Consider the following 6,214-nt stretch of genomic DNA (forward strand, 5'->3'; position numbering starts at 1 on the left):
TCCGGGAAGTTGAAGTCCCCCACGAGAACAAGGGCTAGCGATTGAGAGACTTCTGCCAGCCGCTTGTAGAACGCTTCATCCACCCCTTCATCCTGGTTGGGTGGCCTATAACGGACTCCCAGCAGGATATCTGCCTCGTTGGTCTTCCCCCTCATCCTTACCCATAGACACTCAACTGTACCATCATCACAATCGTTGAGCTCTATACAATCAAAACACTCCCTAACATACAGGTCCACCCCACCGCCTCTCCTTCCTCGCCTGTCCCTTCTGAAGAGTCTATAGCCATCCATTGCAGCACTCCAGTCATGAGAGTCACCCCACCATGTTTCTGTGATGGCGACTAAGTCATATCTCTCCCGCTGCACAATGGCTTCCAGCTCCTCCCATTTGCCGCCCATGCTGCGTGCATTGGTGTATATGCACTTGAGCTGGGCTATCGATTTCGCCCCCGGCATCGGCACGCCACCCCTCGGCTCATCTCTAGCGAGCCTGGTTTTATCCCCTTCCCCCTTATTCCCATCATTGAAAGGGAATAGATTTGAACAGAAGATATTTGTCCCCAATGCTCCCTCTCCTTTGCAGACACAGATCCCTAATCCTTCACTGGAAAGAGCGAGATGGTCCACAAGGCACACTCCCCCTTCTCCTGCAGGTGAACATTCACTAAGGTTCATCCCTGTGCCTCAGGCCTGTGGCTTTGCAGGAGGCTCATGGTCTGGCTGGTTCTCACTCCAGACCCAGCCCCGAACTGCAAAAGAATGCAAAGAATGTGGGCAAATGGAACAAAAGTGATCTCCTACAGTAAGGGATGAGCCAGGAGAGGGCTTTTTGTCTTCTCCTTTGCATGCCTAACTCCAGCTGGATGGATGTCAGAGGAATAGAAGTTATGTATAGTGCTTTTCACAAACTTCCTCTGAGTTTAATAGCATTGAGATGAACACTCAATACACAATAAACAATAATAACCGTGTCCAGCTGGGAATGGCAATTCCTTTTCCAGTGCACTCAGAGAGCTGCTTAAGCCTGAGGACTAGTACAACAGTGGAACTACAGCTTAAACACTAATACAGGAATGAGAAAAGGCAATACTGCACATTCAGATGTGGCTCAAGCCAAGGAGGCACAAGCTTTTCCACCTCCTTCCTTTTGGCCTTCTGAACCAAGAGAGAGATCAATGCCATTGAAGGAAGTATGTCATCCTTGTCTTCACCTAGGATCCTTGCAGGAGAGCTTGTAAACTAGTGTTAACTAGGCTTGCTCCTACAACTAATGTTACTTATTGCAAACTGGCAAAGATTTAAACCCAGTTTAGAGGCAGATTCAGTAAGCTGTTGGAGGAATCTGACCCTTTCAGAATAACAGTAGGTGCATCCTTCTTCTGAAAATATCACACATTCTTCTGCTGACATCCCAACTTATTTTGCCCGCCACCCATTTTTTGCTGCAGCCATTACCTGCCTTCTTGCGCTCTGGCAAACAGCCCAGTGCTGGTCTTCAGTATTCTAGCTGGTGGCAAGCTGATTTACCACCACAATCCTGTACTGAAGTCTGGAGCTGATGACCTTTTGAGAAGACTGCCTCTTGCCCATCTCACTAGCAAGTGCTTAGTGCAGGAAAAAAGCAGATGAGGGATACAACACTAGTTAGAACCCTCACTGTGACAAAAATAAAGGAAATAATAGAGCTAGGCTGCAAGAATGGTACCAGGGCATCAAGAAAAGGTAACATGGCCTACTACTGCACAGTATTACTGAAGAACTGACTGCTCCGGTTCTCTCTGAATCCCAGTTGGAGCATCGCTCTACCTCGTCGACTGGGGAAGGGACCATTCCAGAGGGTATCAGATGATACATTAAACTGCACATGTTCAGAGATTATAAAAATACCTCTCTTCAAAACAAATAAGATTGCAGACAAGAAATCTGCCGCATCCCCCAGAACACCCTTCCACATCCATCACAGAATCATAGAATCGTTTAGGTTGGAAAAGACCTCTAAGATCATCAAGTCCAACCGTTAACCTAGCACTGCCAAGTCCACCACTAAACCATGTCCCTCAGCACCACATCTACACATCTTTTAAATACTTCCAGGGATGGTGATTCAACCACTTCCCTGGGCAGCCTGTTCCAATGCCTGACAACCCATTTGGTGAAGAAATTTTTCTTAATATCCCCTGGAGCAACCTGAGGCCATTTCCTCTCGTTCTATTGCTTGTTAGTTGGGAGAAGAGACCGACACCCACCTCGCTACAACCTCCTTTCAGGTAGTTGTAGAGAGCGATGAGGTCTCCCCTCAGCCTCCTTTTCTCCAGGCTAAACAACCCCAGTTCCCTCAGCCGCTCCTCAGAAGACTTGTTCTCCAGACCCCTCACCAGCCTCGTTGCCCTTCTCTGCACACGCTCCAGCACCTCAACGTCCTTCTTGTAGTGAGGGGCCCAAAACTGAACACAGTATTCAAGGTGCGGCCTCACCAGTGCCGAGGACAGGGGCACGATCACTTCCCTACTCCTGCTGGCCACACTATTGCTGATACAGGCCAGGATGCCATTGGCCTTCTTGGCCACCTGGGCACACTGCCGGCTCATGTTCAGCCGGCTGTTGACCAGCACCCCCAGGTCCTTTTCCGACAGGCAGCTTTCCAGCCACTCTTCCCCAAGTCTGTAACGCTGCATGGGGTTGTTGTGGCCAAAGTGCAGGACCCGGCACTTGGCCTTGTTGAATCTCATACAATTGGCCTGGGCCCATCGATCCAGCCTGTCCAGGTCCCTCTGCAGAGCCTTCCTACCCTCAAGCAGATCAATACTCCCGCCCAACTTGGTGTCATCTGCAAACTTACTGAGGGTGCACTCAATCCCCTCGTCCAGATCATTGATAAAGCTTGTTGCCTCTTCCTCCACTGAGATGATTGCCCAGATGATAGAGCGTTACATCAGTCAAAGAAATCCACAGCTAAAGGAAAACGACATCAGTTGGAAGAAGAAGTTCTTTCATTCTAACAGTGCTTAATGAACAAGGGGGAAAAAACTTCTAGAGACATGTTGCTGGCTTACAGTTTAATTGATGCCCTCAGCTTTGAGCCAGCATAAATTATTATTATGAGGGAAACTGCTGAGCTCAGGCTATGCAGACACTTGCCAAAGGAAAGCAATTCTGACAGTTGCTATAGGGAATTCTCTGCAGCTTTCCTGTCATTTTGCAGTGTACTTCATACTGACCTGCTGGAATTAAATGAACTTATGCCAAAAGTAGTGCTCTCCCTTAGCATGGAGACTGTGCATCGACACAGCTCTCTGGTGGTGCTCATACTGGGAGCGAGTGTGCTTGTGTCTAGTCTGGGGCCCGTATTCTGGAGGAATAGGGTGTATTTTTCCTCCTCTGTCCTTATCCTCATGAAAAAAAATCTTATTTTGCCTGCTGGCAACAAGCTTCACAGTGACATCCTTAAAAGTGAGGACAGCCCTAAAGGTGCCCACTTACTAATTTTCCTCTCGTGCACTTTGCTACCCCATACCGAAAGCAGCCATCAACCCTCCCAACAGAAACACTCACACACCCTGAAGCCTCTCTCCAGTTAATAGACTTCTGCCCTCCTGCTCCTTCCCTGGATATCTAAAAATCCATGCCGTGTTTAATAAATTTCTCCTTGAGTTACCAGAAAAGCACTGTCTTTATACAACAGGCCCAGGGGACCAGCAAAAATTTGGGAAGATGAAATCCTTGTAACTTCAGACTTGTTTAGGTCTGGAAAGAGTCTGTAAGAATGAAGACCCAAACCTGAGGAAAAGGCAAAAGGACATCTGCACTGGGTTAATGCCTGTAAGCTGGAAAGTAACTTCTTGTTCTTCTCCTTTGTGTTTCCCCAGAGCTTCAGTATAATAAAGAAAAGAGAGACAGAAGAGGGCAGGAAAAGGGCTGATATGCTACAGCACAACAGCTCTTGGGGATCATGGACGGGCAGATAACCCTCTTGGAGCCCATGGGTTTTAATACTCCTAACTGCTTTTCAGATGCTTAATAATGTTTTTTTGCTCAATGTTTAGTTCTGTGTACTCCTTGCTATTTATTAAAAAAATCACTGAAAATATCTTCCCATTCCACAGGAAGTGCAATTAATTCTGTGCATAAAATAAGGTAAAAGGTACACATGAATCATGGTAATAGTATTCCATACACAAGAAGACATACAATAAGCTTGACTAATGCTTTATACAAAGACGTATCTGTTTTTCACAAGCGGCTGTTTGAGTCACACCAGGAGTACAATGCATTTCTGACTCTATGCCCCCGAGAACGTATAGCATTTCTGTGAGGCTCCTTATCTGGCTATTCAGGGCATTCGGCTTGTGTATCCACCGCCTCTTCCCACATCTGCACAAGACCCTCTTGCTTTTTTTTTCCTTACAAAGTTGCTGCAAAATGCACTCAGCAGTAAGACACTAGTTTTTCTGTCCTGCCTCCACCTCAACATCAGTGTTATCCATCCAACCATGCTTCTTCCAAATCGTATTTCATTGTCCTTACAAAGCCTCTCAGGCCATAGGACAAGGGACTGTTCTGCTGTCGGTGTGCAGGACAAAAGACTGAAATGAAGCAGCATCCTCTGAATAACCAGAATAACTCCACAGAAGTCACCAGGATTAGGCTGATTTGCTCCCATGAGGATCTGTGCTGTGTCCTTTGTTTATCTACAAAATGTACCCTGCACAACCAATTAGGTCTTCTTCAAGCTTGGGACCTTGGAACTGATCTTATTTAATACTTTCATTAACAACCTTGGCACAAGAAAATGAAAACATGCTAATGACACTAGAGCATATCACAAAATTCAAAGGCTGTGTCAGTGCAGAGGAAGATCAGAGTATTATACAGGTGGGCTAAGAGTAAAATAGGCAGGATAAAACTGAAGATCATGGAGTATAAAGTCATGTATTTAGGGATTAACACCAGAATTTCTGCTATAAACTTAGAAGCCCATAATTTAGCAGCAAAATAAGAGCACGCAATATTTCTAGCTAAGCACGATCTGACAACCCATTGCTAATGTGATGCAGGGCTGAGAAACCAAAGTGTGATGCCAAGAGGTATAAGAAGACATTTTCACCAGTAATAAAGTGAATGAGCTAGCACTGAAAGTCCTACTGGGATCTCGTTTGCGTGCTTTAAGAGACTGGGCTTTTTGGTTTGAACAACAACAAATTCAGGCTCAAGATGTGCTAAGGCTGCTTTGGTGGATGGAGGGAAGGAGGGAACTGCAAAGGGGCTAGCATGCAGAAGGTTTAGGCCACACTTGTGCAGGCAGTATGAGTGAATCGTAAGGTAGGATTGCAGCATCTGAAGCAGACGCAGCCAAACAGGCATGCTCCTGCCTTGAAACGTGCACAGAATTTGCTCTCGTGCTTCAGTGAACAAGCACAGAGCCTTCCAGCATCCCCAGTACCGCCTTCCCAAAGGCACCCCCAGCATACTCTACTGTTCATAATTAAAGACACACCTGAGAGGGGAGACAGGCCTGCAGGAACGACTCCCTCAGAAGCTGCCTTAGCAAAATGTTGAAAAGTAAGTGGATCTTCCTTGCCAAATTGGACTAGACATAACCATCTCCTTCCAACTAATGAAACGTTTCTTTTTGTTCAGATTTCTCAGCTGGGATTCCTATCCTGGTGTTTTGATATCTGATCCCATTTTTCCCCATCTGCTCACACACTCTATCCCGCCACACCCCAACCTATTCCTTCCGCAAGCTGCCTACGTGCATCTGAGGGATAAGATGAACTACAGAAGGGAATGTCTCACATCAGGCTCTTGTACTTAAACATGGGTATTAAGTAGCTCTTTTGCAATGAAGCAGCATCAATATTTCAGCAGCATGAGAAGAGCGGAAAGCCCATAGCTGACTAGGAGCCAGGCAATCATTTGGGAATGTAAAAGATGCCAGAACTTAGTCATCCTATGTTGAAGCTCTGGGAATACAACATAGCAAGGAGAGCAGAGTTTCCAGGGACTGGACTTCCATACTACCCCATGCTTGTTGAATGAGCCACAGTGATGACAAGCTATGTGCAGAAGTACCCCTGTCCTGGTTTCGGCTGGGATAGAGTTAATTTTCTTCCTAGTAGCTGGTACAGTGCTGTGGTTTGGATTTAGCATGAGAACAATGTTGATAACACACCGATGTTTTAGTTGTTGCTAAGCAGTGCTTACACTAGTCA

This window comes from Aptenodytes forsteri, unplaced genomic scaffold (assembly GCF_000699145.1).
Source record: "Aptenodytes forsteri isolate BGI_AS27 unplaced genomic scaffold, ASM69914v1 Scaffold94, whole genome shotgun sequence".
NCBI lineage: Eukaryota > Metazoa > Chordata > Aves > Sphenisciformes > Spheniscidae > Aptenodytes > Aptenodytes forsteri.